The sequence below is a fragment of the Cyprinus carpio genome, unplaced genomic scaffold (assembly GCF_018340385.1).
Source record: "Cyprinus carpio isolate SPL01 unplaced genomic scaffold, ASM1834038v1 S000006757, whole genome shotgun sequence".
Lineage (NCBI taxonomy): Eukaryota > Metazoa > Chordata > Actinopteri > Cypriniformes > Cyprinidae > Cyprinus > Cyprinus carpio.
In genome coordinates, this window is record NW_024879354.1 from 15,750 (window position 1) to 35,000 (window position 19,251).

General features: G+C 41.2%; 1 protein-coding gene and 2 pseudogenes across 1 annotated transcript in view; 1 reads left to right on the forward strand and 2 right to left on the reverse strand.

Moving 5' to 3' along the window:
- Positions 1 to 1,295: 1,295 nt before the first annotated feature.
- Positions 1,296 to 3,342, reverse strand: LOC109109907 (annotated as a pseudogene).
- Positions 3,343 to 8,067: 4,725 nt separating this feature from the next.
- LOC109045004 lies at positions 8,068 to 10,632 on the reverse strand (annotated as a pseudogene).
- Positions 10,633 to 14,569: 3,937 nt separating this feature from the next.
- Positions 14,570 to 19,251, forward strand: part of pak5 (p21 protein (Cdc42/Rac)-activated kinase 5) — a 49,573-nt gene continuing 44,891 nt past the window's right edge. The window contains exon 1 of the mRNA XM_042755922.1: positions 14,570 to 14,898. The gene's annotated coding sequence lies outside the window, so the exon portion shown is untranslated. The remainder of the gene's footprint in view (positions 14,899 to 19,251) is intronic.

Below are 19,251 nucleotides of genomic sequence, written 5' to 3' on the forward strand. Positions count from 1 at the left end.
AATGTGTAGTATTTTTATAGGAATCTCCTTTAACAAATCTATTTTACGGACCTTTTTGTTCTCTAACGACCTCTGAGTAACTTGCCGCACACGGGTGAATATTTAAAATATGAATGAAAATCTCAATCTTTCAAGTTGTGTATTTATCATACTCATGAATATGCAATCCCAGCAACACATCATACATCACACAGGCCAATCAGATCGCCTCACGTTGATTAGCGCCGCTGAGGTCTTCTGAGGTCAGATTTGGTAGCTGAGCTGAACCAGACAGTTACAGAAGTGCGGAGGACAGATTCAATGGTGATGGTAAGTTGGGGGAGTGCAGGGGGGTTCCACCAGAAGTCCACGATCATCTCCAGCTTGGTAAGACTGCACCACACAGCCAGCTCTTTAACCTCCTGTCTGTAAGCAGACTAGTCACGTCCTGAATGAGGCCGAGGAGTGTGGTGTCATCTGCAAACTTCAGGAGCTTGACAGAGGGGTCTTTAGATGTGCAGTCATTAGTATAGAAGAGCAGTAGGGAGAGGACGCAACCCTGGGGGGGTTGAGATCATCTGCCAGTTGTTGATTCTCCACAGTGCTGGGGGATGGTGTCTTGTAATTGATGTCTTTCAGACCTTTCCACACTGATGCAGTACGGCTTGCCAGTATAATTGCTCTTTACCACTCTGATCTCCTTTTCCAGTGTGTATTTGGCAAACAGAGTGGTTACAATCATCCAGGATTAAGTTGCGCTCAAATTGATTTGAGCAATTTAAACTGCAGCTCACAGCAGGTGGCCATGCTAAGGGCATGACATTTCCTGGTCAGGCACAGAGTGCTGCCACACACTGGCCCAGTTAACCAATCACAGCACATTTTGTATTTCTGAAGGCGGTCCTTCATTTGATACAGGAATGATTCAGACTATTCACTCCAGACTGGGGAGAGGTGTTGTAATGTAAAATGTGAAGTTTTTTTGAACAACCTAGTATGAGAGCCTGTTCTGGTACACCCCCAAAACAAAATCAAGATTTTGTAAAAGGGCATAACTGGACCCCTTTATTTACATGCTGGTAGTTTTAGTTTCTTCTTTAGAGTATAATAAAAAAACACCTGCCCCAGGTTAGCAACTTGAAGGATAAAGGTCATGTCTCGTACAGAAGCCTGGACTCAGAATGCATGACTTTACAAAAGGTTGTGGAACCTTGGTTTAATAGTGTGTGGGGAAAAAAATAAAAAAATAAAAATAGGGGAAGTGGAGTGTAATACCAGATTCTGCAGAACCAAAACAATACCAACGGAGAGATAGGTCAAGGTTGTGCAAAGTTTATTAAAAACACTAGATTTACATGACCAGAGTAACTTCTCCACTAGAAACCACAGTCTGCTCAGAGACAGCCTTGATAGGAGTGTCTCTTCCTGAAAGAGAAATGTTAAGTGAGAACGCACTTCTAAAAATGCTCAGTTCCTCTTATCGAGAGGAAGCAAGAACTCACGTTTCCTGGTGCAGCTCTGCTCACAAGAGCCAGATGATGGATGGCACACCTCTGTACTGCAGTGGATGAAGACCTGACAGGAAAGAAAGAGGCTCAAGTCATAGAATCCACAAGTAATAAAATTGTTCGAGTAAAAGGGGGGCATACAGTTTCCTGCAGAGCAGCCAGTGAGGCTGGATCTACAAATGTGAACATCTTCACAACAAAGCGCTTGTAGTGGGTCGGGAACTGAAGACCAGATGATCCAGTCACTGGAACCCAGTGTGGTCAGGTAACGGTCGTCCTGGTAAGGGCATCTGAAGAGGAAGGTGAAGGTTAGAAAGTGTCTCCCAGCAGACTAACTGGATAAAGATTGGCTGTACACTCACCCATTGATCAGAAGGTCCCACTGGGGGAGACTGAGTGGACTGGGGGTTGAAGTTGCCCAACAATGTCCCAGCATCAGGGCAATGTTGGGGTCAGTCCTCTCCATAATATGCACCTCAACATACACAGGCTCCCGCAGGACTTTTGTGACGGGATAATCAGTATCACTGTAGTAGGACGTGTAGGCCTCATCCCCTGAGGATGAACACTGGGGTTTAACCAGACTCAAGTTTGAAAGGCTTTTAGACAGACCGAGGACAAGACCTTACCTTCAGCACAGCCTTTGGTGACACATTGGCCATTGGCTAGTCTGAGCTCCACCCTGAGAGGTCCAGGAGCAGCTACTGGTGGAGGTGGAGGAATAGAGTTGACCTCCACAACCAGAGCTTCCACAGAAGTTCCAGAGTACCTACACTGGAAGAGAAACCTGGACAACAGACAGTGAGCTTGTAGCATTTATCAGGGATTAACGTTCACACCATGTCAGATGACCTACTCAAAATGACTGTCCCTTGTGATGGAACCATATGGTCCAATCCCCACTTCATATGATGAGGTCATTCTGTTTTCATACACCACATATCCGCTGTCCTCCTGTGAATAGGAACAGTGTCAGCATCCAGTCCATCATAACCAGTGCAGAATAAAACCAGTAGCAGCTGCTCACCATCACACTCGTGCCGCATGCAGTCACAGGGAACTGGTATATTGCAAAGGATGGTGTGGACTCCACAGGAGCACAAGGTGGGTCATTTCCACCCAGCAGATGAACCGAATCCAGACTCAGTCGAGGCAAAGTAACATCTCTAGCCACCACTACCACAAACTGACCATCTCTAATACACTGGACAGTCACTAGAACAAGGTACAAGAGCAGGTTAATTCTGAGAATCAATTTAACATGAACAGAAGACTGCGAACACTTACCTGCCCTCCCATAGTAACACTGTCTGTTAAAGCAGCAGTTGATAGCTTCACACTCAGCACCACTGATCCCAGGTTGTCCACATTGGATCGGCTAATAATCAGCTACAGCACATTTATCAAGGGGCTCTGCCCGCACCACTGGCTTCTGAAGCTGAAATTGCTGGCTAGTTTGTTGAACTGGCCTAGTTTGTTGAGCTGGCTTCTGAAGCAGAAACTGCTGGCTAGTTTGTTGAGCTGGCTTCTGAAGCTGAAACTGCTGGCTAGTTTGTTGAACTGGCTTCTGAAACTGCTGGCTAGTTTGTGGCTGAACCGGCTTCTGAAGCAGAAACTGCTGGCTAGTTTGTTGAGCTGGCTTCTGAAGCTGAAACTGCTGGCTAGCTTGTTGAACTGGCTTCTGAGGCTGAAACTGCTGGTCAGTTTGCTGGATCATCAGGGCTTGAAGGTTCTGAGGCAGATCACTCCACTGTGGAACAGCATGACAGAAAGCACAAACTACCAAAATCTGAACCAAACACCAACTTCCAGCCATTGTTCAACAGCTAAGCACAAAGTGAAGATGCTGGCCTTTCGTCTTTTATACTCTACAGCAGGGATCTCCAACCCTGATCCTGGAGATCTTCCATCCTCCAGACTTCAGTTCCAACCCTGCTCCAACACACCTGTCTGTAATTATCAAGTAGCCCTGAACACCTTGATTAGCTAGTTCAGGTGTGTTTGACTGGGATTGGAGCTGAAATCTGCAGGACAGTAGCTCTCTAGGAGCAGGGTTGGAGACAAGTTTCAGCTAATTAAAGATAGTCCCTCCCCCTTCATTAACCCTAACGATTCTCCAGACTTGCATGAGTTGGAGCTTATGCAACTGAGTGATTCTCATTGATTCAATTATCCTTGTTACATACATTAAAACACAAACTTGAGCCTAATTCAAAATAGCATACTAGTATGAATTTCTGACATTTTGAATCAGCCTTGGTTTTATCCTTCATTAGCTGAATCCAGCTGTTGATGTCTTGACAATTCTGGATTGTTTTATTCTTAGAAAAACAGCTTGGAATGTACAGACCTGTATCTATAGACTGACTCAGAAGAAAGTTGATGTAACATACTCATGATTATGTTGAAGCTTTGAGTAATACTTGAACCCTGTCCCAGCCATGCTCTATTCTTAAATACTGCATTATAATTAAAATACAGTCATTCATATTATAAAGTGCTTTTAAAATCTTGCACACACTGCAATCATTATCCTTCGGTTAGAGATGGAAAGTAACTAATTATAAATACTTTTGTTACAGTGCTTGAGTACATTTTAAAAATTGTTCGACCTTTCTTGAGTATTGTTAAATTGTGGTACTTTTACTTTTACTTGAGTAAAATAAAACTAAAGTATTCAAATTTGCTACATTTATTTTTCACCAAAAATACAAAGTAAAAAAAAAAAAAACAGACAAAGGAGGCGCTGATGAAGAAACAGAGCGAACCTGTGTTTGATGGGCACTTTTCAAACTTCTGGGGTGGAGCCCTGCACTTCAGCCAATTACAGACAGGTCTGACTCGGGTGCAAAACCAATCAAAACCTCCAGTTCAGCTGGGGGCGATCAAATCAGGCTATGCTTTGACTGTCAGTCAGCAGCTTTGTAGTTTTGAATCAGCATCATTAGTGTCAGTGTTGCCAACTTAGCAATTTTGCTGCTAAATTTAGCAACTCTTCACACTACCCTAGCAAATTTTCTTCCAAAATCACCTAGCAACAAATTTAGCTATTTTTAAAATTTATTTGGCAACTTTTAGCAACTTTTGACAAGTGACTCAAACGATAAAAAGCCACACATTTAAATTCTAAATTACACAAAATAAGGAAACCAAAGATGCCTAGCAGTATACATATCACGTGAATTAAGTCAGAATCAGAATCAGAATGAGCTTTATTGCCAGGTATGTTTACACTTACGAGGAATTTGTTTTAGTGACAGAAGCTCCACAGTGCCACAGAATGACAGTGACAAGCCAGGACACAGATAATAAAATTTATAATATAAAAATATACAAAATAGACAATGCACAAAAAAGCAAAACAAAATATAATATTGACAATTATGTATGTACAGTTATGATATAGGCAAATTTGAAATGTAAATAATTATGTGTGTTAAATAAATAATGTATACTAGTGTTGTGTGTTCCAAGATTATTGTTAAGTGTTCATGAGGTTGCCTGAGGAAAGAAACTGTTCCTGTGTCTGGTCGTTCTGGTGCCCAGTGCTCTGTAGCGTCAACCAGATGGCAACAGTTCAAAGAGGGAGTGTGCTGAATGTGAGGGGTCCAGAGTGATTTTGCTAGCCCTTTTGCTCACTCTGGATGAGTACAGTTCTTGGAGAGTAGGGAGGGTTGTTCCAGTGATTCGCTCAGCAGTCCAGACTACCTTCTGTAGTCTTCTGAGGTTAGATTTGGTAGCTGAGCTGAACCAGACAGTTATAGAAGTGCAGAGGACGGATTCAGTGATGGCAGAGTAGAACTGTTTGAGCAGCTTCTGTGGCAGGTTGAACTCCCTCAGCTGGTGAAGGAAGTACAACCTCTAGTGGGCCTTTTTAACAGTGGACTCAATGTGATTGTCCCACTTCAGGTCCTGAGAGATAGTGATGCCCAGGGACCAGAATGTCTCCACCGTCGTTACAGTGCTGTTCATGATGGTAAGTTGGGGGAGTGCAGGGGGGTTCCACCTGAAATCCACGATCATCTCCAGCTCCAGGTTAAGCTACAGGTTGTTAAGACTGCACCAGACAGCCAGCTCTTTAACCTCCTGTCTGTAAGCAGACTAGTCACCTTCCTGAATGAGGGCGATGAGTGTGGTGTCGTCTGCAAACTTCAGGAGCTTGACAAGAGGGGTCTTTAGATGTGCAGTCATTGGTGTAGAAGAGCAGTAGGGAGAGGACGCAACCCTGGGGGGTGCCAGTACTGATCACACAGGTGCTGGATGAGAATTTTCTGAGCCTCACTAGCTGCTGTCTGTCTGTCAGGAAGCTGTTGATCCACTGACAGATGTAGGTGGGCAAGGACAGCTGAGTTAATTTGGGCAGGAGGAGGTTTGGGATGATAGTGTTAAAAACCGAGCTGAAATCCACAAACAGGATCCACACATAAGTCCCTGGTCTGTCAAGATGTAATGCAGTCCCATGCTGACTCTGTCATCCACAGACCTGTTTGCTCTGTAGCCAAACTGCAGGGGGTCCAGTGATGTCCTTCAGATAAGCCAAAACCAGTCTTTCAAATGATTTCATGGCCACAGATGTTAGAGCCACAGGTCTGTAATCATTAAGTCCAGTAATTTTGGGTTTCTGTGGGACGGGGATGATGGTGGAGCTTTTGAAGCATGAGGGGACTTTGCGCAACACCAGTGATCTTATGAAGATCTGTGTGAAGATGGGGGCCAGCACAGGTTTTCAGACAGACTGGAGTCAAACCGTCTGGGCCTGGTGCCTTTCTTCTCTTGTTCTTTCCGAAGACCTGACATACTTCATCATCACTGATCTGGAGTGGTGGTGGTGGGGGGGGGGGTTGCAGGAGGTGTGAATCAGTGGTGTGGTCGGGGCCATACGCAAGTCTATGCTGTATGCTTTTTTCCCCGGTTTGTTTGCGTATTACAACTTTTTCGGTTGAATATTTGCATATTACCTTTTTTTACTGGATTGTTTTGTTGCTTTGAATTTTAGTTATCTGTTTTTGTGTAGCTTCCCCTTTAATGGTGTCCCATACAGTTGTGTGAAACTTGTGATTCTTTGTTGTAATTGGTGCATTATCACTTCTGTCGTTCTTCCTTTTCCCGCCCATTGTCTACTGAGTGCGCGTTTCCACTGCAGTGAGAGAATTCTGCTCAAATGCAGAAATGGGGAACTCGTGGCCCGAATTTTGTCCAGGGCTGAATTTTAACCCAAGTACAGCCCTGTCTACACGCTGCAAAATCCACTTGCAAGAAGCATAATTCCCTTCCTAAATAATACAATCAGTGTATAAAAGCATAAAATATTAAATTCAGATGAACATTAAATAAAAAAAAAAATAAATAAACATTAAATTCAGATGTATCTGTGAAGGACTTTTCACAATCCAAAGACATGTTGAAATTACATAGAACTGTAATAATGCGTCAACAGATGGGCTGGAAAAAAAAAAAAATGAGTGTTAAGTGACATGACATACAGCCAAGTATGGTGACCCATACTCAGAATTCGTGCTCTGCATTTAACCCATCCAAAGTGCACACACACAGCAGTGAACACTCACATATCATGAACACACACCCGGAGCAGTGGACAGCCATTTATGCTGCGGCACCCGGGGAGCAGTTGGGGGTTTGGTGCCTTGCTCAAGGGCACCTCAGTCGTGGTATTGCTGGCCCGAGACTCGAACCCACAACCTTACGGTTAAGAGTCAAACTTTCTAACCATTAGGCCACGACTTCCCTGAACAACCTGAAAGTCATGCTGTAGACTACTTGAAAAATAATCCGTTGACCAATTGTGGAGTGCACTGAATTGATGGTGCTGGGGGATGGTGTCTTGTAATTGATGTCTTTCAGACCTTTCCACACTGATGCAGGATCAGTGGAAAATTAGTTCTTTAGCTTGCCAGTATAATTGCTCTTTGCCACTCTGATCTCCTTTTCCAGTGTGTATTTGGCAAACAGAGTGGTTACAATCATCCAGGATTAAGTTGCGCTCAAATTTATTTGAGCAATTTAAACTGCAGCTCACAGCAGGTGGCCATGCTAAGGGCATGACATTTCCTGGCCAGGCACAGAGTGCTGCCACACACACTGGCCCAGCTAACCAATCACAGCACATTTTGTATTTCTGAAGGCAGTCCTTCATTTGATACAGGAATGATTCAGACTGTTCACTCCAGACTGGGGAGAGGTGTTGTAATGTAAAATGTGAAGTTTTTTTGAACAACCTAGTATGAGAGCCTGTTCTGGTACACCCCCAAAACAAAATCAAGATTTTGTAAAAGGGCATAACTGGACCCCTTTATTTATATAAAAAAAAAAAAAAAAAAAAAAAAAACCCTGCCCCAGGTTAGCAACTTGAAGGATAAAGGTCATGTCTCGTACAGAAGCCTGGACTCAGAATGCATGACTTTACAAAAGGTTGTGGAACCTTGGTTTAATAGTGTGGTTGGGGAAAAAAAAAAAAAAAAAAAAAAAATGGAAAAAAAAAAAAAAAAAAACACCCCACACACAGGGAAGTGGAGTGTAATACCGGATTCTGCAGAACCAAAACAATAACAACGGAGATACGTCAAGGTTGTGCAAAGTTTATTAAAAACACTAGATTTACATGACCAGAGTAACTTCTCCACTAGAAACCACAGTCTGCTCAGAGACAGCCTTGATAGGAGTGTCTCTTCCTGAAAGAGAAATGTTAAGTGAGAACACACTTCTAAAAATGCTCAGTTCCTCTTATCGAGAGGAAGCAAGAACTCACGTTTCCTGGTGCAGCTCTGCTCACAAGAGCCAGATGATGGATGGCACACCTCTGTACTGCAGTGGATGAAGACCTGACAGGAAAGAAAGAGGCTCAAGTCATAGAATCCACAAGTAGTAAAATTGTTCAAGTAATAGGGGGCATACAGTTTCCTGCAGAGCAGCCAGTGAGGCTGGATCTACAAATGTGAACATCTTCACAACAAAGCGCTTGTAGTGGGTTGGGAACTGAAGACCAGACGATCCAGTCACTGGAACCAGTGTGGTCAGGTAACGGTCGTCCTGGTAAGGGCATCTGAAGAGGAAGGTGAAGGTTAGAAAGTGTCTCCCAGCAGACTAACTGGATAAAGAGATTGGCTGTACACTCACCCATTGATCAGAAGGTCCCACTGGGGGAGACTGAGTGGACTAGGGGTTGAAGTTGTCCAACAATGTCCCAGCATCAGGGCAATGTTGGGGTCAGTCCTCTCCATAATACGCACCTCAACATACACAGGCTCCCGCAGGACTTTTGTGACGGGATAATCAGTATCACTGTAGTAGGACGTGTAGGCCTCATCCCCTGAGGATGAACACTGGGGTTTATCCAGACTCAAGTTTTGAAAGGCTTTTAGACAGACCGAGGACAAGACCTTACCTTCAGCACAGCCTTTGGTGACACATTGGCCATTGGCTAGTCTGAGCTCCACCCTGAGAGGTCCAGGAGCAGCTACTGGTGGAGGTGGAGGAATAGAGTTGACCTCCACAACCAGAGCTTCCACAGAAGTTCCAGAGTACCTACACTGGAAGAGAAACCTGGACAACAGACAGTGAGCTTGTAGCATTTATCAGGGATTAAGGTTCACACCAAGTCAGATCACCTACTCAAAATGACTGTCTCTTGTGATGGAACCATATGGTCCAATCCCCACTTCATATGATGAGGTCATTCTGTTTTCATACACCACATATCCGCTGTCCTCCTGTGAATAGGAACAGTGTCAGCATCCAGTCCATCATAAGCAATGATGAATAACACCAGAAGCAGCTGCTCACCATCACGCTCGTGCCACATGCAGTCACAGGGAACTGGTATATTGCAAAGGAAGGTGTGGACTCCACAGGAGCACAAGGTGGGTCATTTCCACCCAGCAGACGAACCGAATCCAGACTCAGTCGAGGCAAAGTAACATCTCTAGCCACCACTACCACAAACTGACCATCTCTAATACACTGGACAGTCACTAGAACAAGGCAAAAGAGCAGGTTAATTCTGAGAATCAATTTAACATGAACAGAAGACTGAGAACGCTTACCTGCCCTCGCATAGTAACACTGTCTGTTAAAGCAGCAGTTGATAGCTTCACACTCAGCACCACTGATCCCAGGTTGTCCACATTGGATCTGCTCATAATCAGCTACAGCACATTATCAAGTGGCTTTATCAACTGGCTTCTGCGGGCTGCTGGCCTGCACCTAGTTTGTTGAGCTGGCTTCTGCGGCTGAAACTGCTGGCTGAAGTTTGGCTTCTGAAGCTGAAACTGCTGGCTAGTTTGTTGAGCTGGCTTCTTGAAGCTGAAACTGCTGGCTAGAAACTGGCTTCTGAAACTGGCTGGCTAGTTTGTTGACTGGCTGAAGCTGAAACTCGGCTAGTTTGTTGAGCTGGCTTCTGAAACTGAAAACTGCTGGCTAGCTTGTTGAACTGGCTTTTGAAAAACTGAAAGTTTGTTGACTGGCTGGCTGAAGCTAGCTTGTTGAACTGGCTTCTGAAGCAGAAACTGGCTGGCTAGCTTCTGTTGAACTGGCTTCTGAAACTGAAACTGGCTAGCTTGTTTGGCTTCTGAAACTGCTGGCTAGTTTGTTGAACTGGCTTCTGCTGAAAGCTGCTGGCTTCTGAAACTGCTGGCTAGCTTGTTGAACTGCTTCTGATCATGAAGGGTCAGTTTGCTGGATCATCAGGGCTTGAAGGTTCTGAGGCAGATCACTCCACTGTGGAACAGCATGACAGAAAGCACAAACTACCAAAATCTGAACCAAACACCAACTTCCAGCCATTGTTCAACAGCTAAGCACAAAGTGAAGATGCTGGCCTTTGGTCTTTTTATACTCTACAGCAGGGATCTCCAACCCTGCTCCTTGAGCTCTTCCATCCTCCAGACTTCAGTTCCAACCCTGCTCCAACACACCTGTCTGTAATTATCAAGTAGCCCTGAACACCTTGATTAGCTAGTTCAGGTGTGTTTGACTGGGATTGGAGCTGAAATCTGCAGGACAGTAGCTCTCTAGGAGCAGGGTTGGAGACAAGTTTCAGCTAATTAAAGATAGTCCCTCCCCCTTCATTTACCCTCACGATTCTCCAGACTTGCATGAGTTGGAGCTTATGCAACTGAGTGATTCTCATTGATTCAATTATCCTTGTTACATACATTAAAACACAAACTTGAGCCTAATTCAAAATAGCATACTAGTATGAATTTCTGACATTTTGAATTCAGCCTTGGTTTTATCCTTCATTAGCTGAATCCAGCTGTTGATGTCTTGACAATTCTGGATTGTTTTATTCTTAGAAAAACATCTTGGAATGTACAGGCCTGTATCTATAGACTGACTCAGAAGAAAGCTGATGTAACATACTCATGATTATGTTGAAGCTTTGAGTGATACTTGAACCCTGTCCCAGCCATAGCTGCTCTATTCTTAAATACTGCATTATAATTGAAATACAGTCATTCATATTATAAAGTGCTTTTAAAATCTTGCACACACTGCAATATCAATATCAATATCCTTCAGTTAGAGGTGGAAAGTAACTAATTACAAATACTTTTGTTACAGTACTTGAGTACATTTTTAAAATTGTTCTACTTTCTTGAGTATAATTAAATTGTGGTACTTTTACTTGAGTAAAATAAAACTAAAGTATTCAAATTTGGTACATTTATTTTTCACCAAAAATACAAAGTAAAAAAAAATAAATAAAAATACGACAAAGGAGGCACCGACGGAGAAACAGAACGAGCCTTTAGCTGTATCCCAAAGTTGAGTGTACGGACTTCGAAGAGCAGGCCTCCGAAGTGCGTGAAGGATGCTCCGCCTTCGCAGGATTTCCTAATTGCGACACCAGAGGTTCCCGATCAGCGCTCTATTATGGCAAGCCGTTTTAGCATTTAAAACTTGGATTTGACTATCCATAAATATAATTTCGGATAGTCCCAATTGTAATTCCAGATATATATATTGCAATTATAACTCGTTGTAATTGGAATTAAGATATCTACAATGTAATTTTGAATAGTCATAATACACATTCCAGATATCTACAATGCTACATCGACTAGTCATAATCTTCCATTGACTTCCATTGAAAAATATTTTCAGATATCTTCAAATTAGTTTTGACTAGTCGTAATCCCAATTCAAGATATCTTTAAATATGATTTGACTAGTCAAAATACAATTTAAGATATTTTTAATTCAAAAATTGTAAAGATATCCAAAATACATTTGTAGATATTTGCAATTCATTTATGACTAGTCAAATTACAGTTGTAGATATCTTGAATTGGAATTTTGACTAGGCAAATCATATTTAAAGATATCCTGAATTGCAATTATGACTAGTCAAAACCCATTTAAAGATATCTGCAATTTAATTATGGATATCCAAATCAGATTTTTTGACTAGGAAGAACTATATTTAGAGATATCTGCATTTAGCTTTGTGACTAGGCGTAATTGCAATGTAGATATCTGGAATTAACAATTTGACTAGTCAAAATATGTTTATAGATATCTACAATGTGCATGCAAATACACCTTTGTTGAGCCCCATCTTAAACATTTTATTTAACCAATCCTAGCTCAGAAACTGTTGTCATTCGCAGTTTTGTCTAAGAGTTGTATAATAAAAGTCCTCTGTCTTTGGGTGATTTTAAACTGTTTTATACAGAATTAATTCAAAAGTATGGAAATAAGAAATGTAGTTGGAGCATGTGTAAAAGTGGTAGACTATACAGAGAGGACTTAAATAGGCTTTTGTCCTGTTTTATATCGTAATGTTGAGATGTGTGTGCTGTGGATTAAATTTTGTTAGCCTTTATTTACAAACGAACACATGCATAAGCCTCATGTGAGCCGTTGCAACATTTGATATAATGTTAAAAGAATCAGTGTCTATTTAAGTGCAAGCCTGCCTTGTTGTCAGAGATTACTTACACTATCACCCACCAACATGTGATTGGGATAGTTAACACTGATAAACTACAATACATCAGCATCAGTTGTAGTGGATTAGTGGTTAAAGCGTGTGCTTTTTGACGCAATCCACCTGAGTTGGCGTCCGCCTTTTGCCAAACATTTTTTCTCCTTTTTCAAAACTCATATAGTATCGGAAAGGCATTTATTTTCAATAAAAATTAAGGAAATAATTAAAAAGTTGAAAATAAATATTAGGTAGGGTTAGGGTAGGTGTAGGGAGGGCTTTATTGTCCCAGTAAGGTGGCATCCATTTAAAAAATTGAATAAAAATGATCATTCACACTTACTACGTTATTATTGTGTACTGTTTTATAATGTACTTCAATATTGAGGTGTAGATAATTGCCATTATTTGAAATAAGTAGTATAAATAGCAGAAAATCTTGCTATTTTAACATAGTGTAAAGAGAATCCATTGCTATTTGCACTTAGTGTAAATATCATCTATCGCTAAGAAAATATGCTATTTACACCTAGTGCAAATAGCCGCTGCCTAAAAGAATACATTGGCGATCATCACTGAACACAGCAGAATATCATCATCATGGATCTCTTGCTATAATACAATACAATATTCCCACCTTGTGGGCTATTTATGGAAGCTTGTTTCCGCCACTAAATAAAGAAATTAATTAATAAAGAAATAAAGAAATTGCAACTTTTTATCTCACAGTTAAAAAAAATTATATCTCGCATTGTCTATATATCGCAATTCTGAGAAAAAAAGGCAGAATGAATGGTAAGATAAAAGCTGCAAATTAGGCATACCTTCATTTTTTTAAAGGTAGGCCTATCTTTCTTTAAATAAATAAATAAATAAATAAACAAACAAACATTGTTTTTCATTGTCTAAATATATAAATACATTCAGACGAGCAGTTTGTGATTTTCTGCCTTTATTGAACATTACACTGCATTTGGTCTGTTTTGCAACAGGATTCAGTTAAAACACAGCGCTATACACACATGCACGCTGGAGACCTTTTACCACACATGGCTGCATCCAGATTTATTTAATAATCCATGAAGCACTTCATCCAGTAGCTTTTCTCTCCGTGACAACTAAAGCAGGCTTTTATTATGTTGTTAGCAGTTAGCAGAGTAGGCGGGGAGGAGCTGAGTAAATTTATTCTGACGTCACACAGGAGCATTTCGACTAGGAGCAATTGCAATTCAGATATCTTAAACTATAATTGTGACTATCTGAAATTGAATTAGAGATATCTCTAATTACATTTGTGGATGTATGACGCGTCTATTGAAGATATCTATAAAGTAATTACAGATATCTTAAATGGAGTTTTGACTAGTCATAAAGTATTTAGAGATATTTCTAATCTGATTTCTTACTAGTGCAATTATAATTGCAGATATCTCTAATTGTCATTGTGACTAGTCGAATTATAATTATGACTATCCGTATTACAATTGTGACTATACGAAATTATATTTATGGATAGTCCAACCAAAGTTTTTAATGCTAAAACGGCTTGCCATACACTGACACACAGCATCCTCGCCGTCGCGAGAGTTTTTTTCACACGTCAGCATGACATCAGAGCAAGTCGGACGTCACTCGGACACTTTCCTAACCGGCATTCATCTCACGGTGATCACCGGTGATCGGTTCTGCATCGATTCTCCGATTATTTTTCTGAATATTAATTACGCTGCTGACCGGACGCCGCTTAGTGACCCCTTCAATAGCGAAGACGTCGCCTTGAATGTTTTAAAACAAAAAAATTCTCAAAATATTTCTGTTAGTGTTTTGCAGATATACTGAGACTTTTATTTTGACTTTCCCTCAGAATTAAATGTTTTTAATATGTTTCTACAATTTCCCTGTAGTGTTGCGGTTTTAAAAAAGATAATATAGACGTTCCATTATTCTAAATAGTTATAGAATGTTTTTTTTTTTTAAGTTCTTAGTTCTTCGGTTGTCAAACTATAGTATTTTTTCGAATGATATATAGATGTAGACAGATAAAAAAAAACTAATACAGAATCTTTCACTTTTTTGTAATTTTGTATAATCATAGGTTAAATTGAATGCTTCGCATGTGATTATTAATTCATAAGACAATGTTGACGTTACGTTCTAATCCTCCAATGGAAAGTCTTACGTATTGAATTGTAAGCGATCGGTAGTGACGTCGCGCTGTTGCCATCCAATTGCGAACGCCTGGCTCATGAATATTTATGTAGATGCCTTCGCCATAGTAGCGCGAGCCGCTCGGTTGTCAAGTGCCGTGATTCCCAGCAGCCCGGATGTAGCGCGCAGTCTCCAGCATCAATCCCGGAGAATAACATGGCACTGACAACCACATAACACCGTTTTCCCCTCCGCAACGTTCCCGCAGAAGCGGAGCGCGCCGCTGACAGGAATGTGACGCGCTTCCCGCCGCAGCAGGTGAGCGATCTTCATCCCAGTCTTTCCTAGCAACAACCAGCCGCGCTATTGGACGCAATTCGGCGCTTATAACGCGGCGTAACGCTTCAGAAGAGGGCTGCAACTTCACCGCTACTGCGGATTCCCGACCCGAGCCCGAAACGACGCGACACGTCCAGCTGCGGCCTGAAGTGCGTCTAGCGCGTCGCTGTCCTCGGTGCTGAACGCGGCTCGGGTGCGCGCATGATGAATTCATGAGAGTAGAAATTATGTGTGTGTGTGTGTGTGTGTGTGTGTGTGTGTCAAGCCAAGTCACCTTTATTTATATAGCGTTTTTTAACAATACAGATTGTGTCAAAGCAACTGTACAGCATTAATTAGTGTCAGTTAATTAGTGTGTGAAAATAGTGTGTCAGTAATGCAGAAGGACAATAGTAAACACTATTTTTTCAGTTAAAGGCAGTTCATCATTGAATTCATCATTCATTCATTCAGTGATTATCATCCAGTTCAGTTTAAATAGTATCTGTGCAATCAAGTCGACGATATCGCTGGATATGAAGTGTCCCCAACTAAGCAAGCCAGAGGAACCAAAACTCCATCAGTGACAGAATGGAGAAAAAAACCTTGGGAGAAACCAGTCTCAGTCGGGGGTCAGTTCTCCTCTGACCAGACGAAACCAGCAGTTCAATTCCAGGCTGCAGCAAAGTCAGATTGTGCAGAGGACTCAACTGGTTCTTCTAATGATGTAGCAAGTACATCGGGTGTTATGGGAAGTGTTCCGGGTTCCAGTTGTCCTAATTAATGCAGCCTAAAAATCCTTTAACAGATTTGAATATTAGAAATGTGTTAGTGTGTTATTTGTGTGTGTGAGTGTGTGTGTGTGAGAGTGAGTGTGTGTGTGTGAGTGTGTGTGTGTGTGTGTGTGTGTGTGTGTGTGTGTGTGTGTGTGTGTGTGTGTGTTTGTTTGTGTGTGTGTGTGTGTGTGTGTGTGTTTGTGTGTTTTTGTGTTTTTGAGTATTTGTGTTTTTGATGAGTTTGTGTGAGTGTGTGTGTGTGTGAGTGTGTGTGTGTGTGTGTGTGTGAGTGAGTGAGTTTGTGTGTGTTTTTTTTTTTAGTTTTTTTTTTTTGTGTGTGTGTGTGTTTGTGTCTCGTATGTGTGTGTGTGTGTGTGTGTGTGTGTGTGTGTGTGTGTGTGTGTGTGTGTGTGTGTTTGTTTGTGTGTGTGTGTGAGTGGGTGAGTGTGTTATTGCAGATATTGGTCATGTAGCTGCTGCTGCAGATGTCAAGTTCTTCGGTGTCATTAATAATGGCCTGATTCCGGTGGTTAATCACAACAGCAACGGTCTGAGATGTGCAGATGTGTAATGTCTGGGCAGCCATAGTGTGTGTGATGTGTCATGACACAGCAGTAAGGAGCTGTTTCTACCTGATCTGACCCTACAGTGACCTGATGAGCTCAGCTTAGATTATGGCAAAAGTCATAAACACAGTTATTTTGGTCAGTATTGAGAGCATGATTATTTACAACCATTATTCACTGACTTTGGAGGCATGATGCATTTACTGAACTTTTTTTAATCGTGGATTTCCTTGAATTTTCAATGTAATTAACACTATAATTACTACATGCATATTTCAGGTTAGTTGCAATAACATGTTGGTTTTAAGTTGTGGATTCGTTAACGTGCCTGTTTGATTGTGTAAGTCAGTGCTGAATGAGCTCCTGTCTGAGTTTAGGTGCAAACGTTTTCCACTCAGATGGTGAAAACTAGTCACTCATTCACTTTATCTGCTTCTGTGCAAACTATATTAACCCTTGTGCTGCTGAAAATCCTTTACCAAAGTGGTGTTCTCAGTCAAAAATGAGCAACATTTTAAAAGTCGTTAACCCATATTATCACCAAATCTTGGATTAAATCTTTTTGTCAACTTCATTTCTTTCAGTTAGCACAGGTTTGGTTTCTTTGCTGAACTGATTGATCGTAGGCTTTATTGAGCTGAGCTTATGCTCCTCAGTTTTTGAGAAAAAGCATTTAAAGACAAGACAATAGTTTAATTTTGAAATGACTGTTTTTAATTTTACACATTCAGCTCAAAGGAAGTAGCGTAACGTGCTGCACACTGTGTGTTTGTTGGTTTATTGAGTAACGGCTGATATCGTGATGTCTCATGTGCATCAGAGCAGGAGTAAACAGCTCTGTGTCATTAGTTTAGAGACAATTAAAGAATCGTTAGAGTTCAGTGCTGCTCAATGAGCACAGCAGGTCACAATCGTTCCAGACTGTTTTGTGCTGGAAATAGCAGTAGCGTCCGCTGTGATGTGCTTTAGCAAACATCGATGTCTAACATGGAGTCCGACTGTTAGAAGGTGTGAGGATCACGTCCATCCAGAGTAGAGATGTGCATCTCATAACAGATTACAGATCACATTAGATACATATGAAGCAGCTGCTGATGCGATGCGATACTATTACGATGCAGTGCGATCAAATTTGATTCAGTTCGATACATTGTGATTCAATGCAATACGATGCATTGGAAAAAAAATGATGCTATGCAATTCAGATAGCTTGCTTTTATTTCTGTGGTTCAGACAGACAGCCGTGCAGATCTGTATTCTGTGTGACTCTCAGGACATGCCTCGGTCTTTGTAGTGTTGTTGTGACGTGTCATATTCATACAGCAGCAGTGGTGATAAGAGACAGTTTAGAGAGGAGAAATCAATCTACATATAAAATATTGTTTACTTTCTAAATAATAAAAGTATAGCGCATCTACTAATAATTATATAAATTGTTTTTTTTAATGCAATGCAAATATGTTAGAAACGATGCATCATGATACAAATGCCAACTTGTATCCGATGCTTTTATGCTGATGCTGTCCATATGAGTCCATAATCCATAATAACTCTTCCTCTAGTGAGAAAGTGAGTATTTTTTTGTCTCTCACATCAAAATCCAGACACATATTTGTTTAGAGCTGTTTAAACGCTGCTTGATCTGTGCAGATTTCTCTCCTGATTCACACCAGAACACTTTTTCACTGGAGGAAGTGTTATTATGGATTATAGACTCTTATATGTATTTGAGTTTAAAAAAAAAAATGTCTTAATGCTGGATTAGTTTCATCTTTTGTCTTCTCCAGATGTTAACTGATGGACTGGAGTGCTGTGGATTATTGTGATGTTTTTATCAGCTGTTTGGACTCTCATTCTGACGGCACCCATTCACTGCAGAGCTTCCATTGCTGAGACACTGATGCAGTGCTACATTTCTACAAACCTGATGAAGAAACAAACTCATCCTGATCTCAGATGAACTGAGAGTGAACACATTTACAGCCAGTTCTTACATTTTAGTGAGCTAATCATTTAAAGATGATTTTTGATCTGAGCTCATTTTGGAGAAGTCGTAGTTTTAGTTATATCTTGACTGGCTTGGATGTGACTGTATGATTGTCCAGTGTGTTTGAGCTGATCATCATGGAGCGCATGCGCTTCAGTCCGACAGTCTGTATTGAGGTCAGTGTCTCGATGCGTGTTTATATGGTCTCGGAAGCATCAGCTGATCTGCTCACAGCTCCGTCACATCTGATTGGTCAGCAGCAGCCCCTGTCATGGCTCCTTCATCCAATCAGGACGCTGCAGGAGGAGACTCTGTGAGCTGCTCTCCATCACTTCCTGTGGACTTCAGGAAGTTCCTCTCATCGTGACACATCCAGTCTGTGGAGCATTTGATTCTTCTAGATGCTCTTGGTTTTGTTGCAGTATCTGGATTAGCTGAGTTTGATTCACAGATCAGGGAAGTGTAGGATTGTGATTCAGACTTGAAAAAAAAAAGTCACTCCCAGATTTTATTAGCTTTTTTATTATTTAATTTAATTTTTATGTTTCATTTTTTGCTTTAATCTGTATCTAGTAAGCACACATTTGAGATGCTCTCTCTCACACTCTCTTGAGATGCTCTTGTTTCTTGTGTCACAGTGTTTACAGCGTTTTTGACGCTCACTGCTGTTTCCGGCTCAGAAACAACATCGTTTATACAGTATATCTGCTGCCTACATAAATTATTAATCACATCGGCTGATGTGTTCCACCTTCCCATTTAGTCATGACATGTGATATTAATTTCAGAACATCACGAGAGGTTTCTGAAGTGAGATGTCTCTGATCTGCCAGTGTTTCCAGTGGGACTCGCTTCCTGTGTCTCTGCGTCTCGTTTTGAGATGTTCTGTTGTGTTTTATTGTGAGGAACTCAAGAAAAGCTGCAAGGGATTGAACAGCAATGAGCAATGTTTTTATTAATTAACATTAACAAAGATTAATTCATAATGTAACAAATGCATTGCTCAATGGTTGGTTGATGTGAA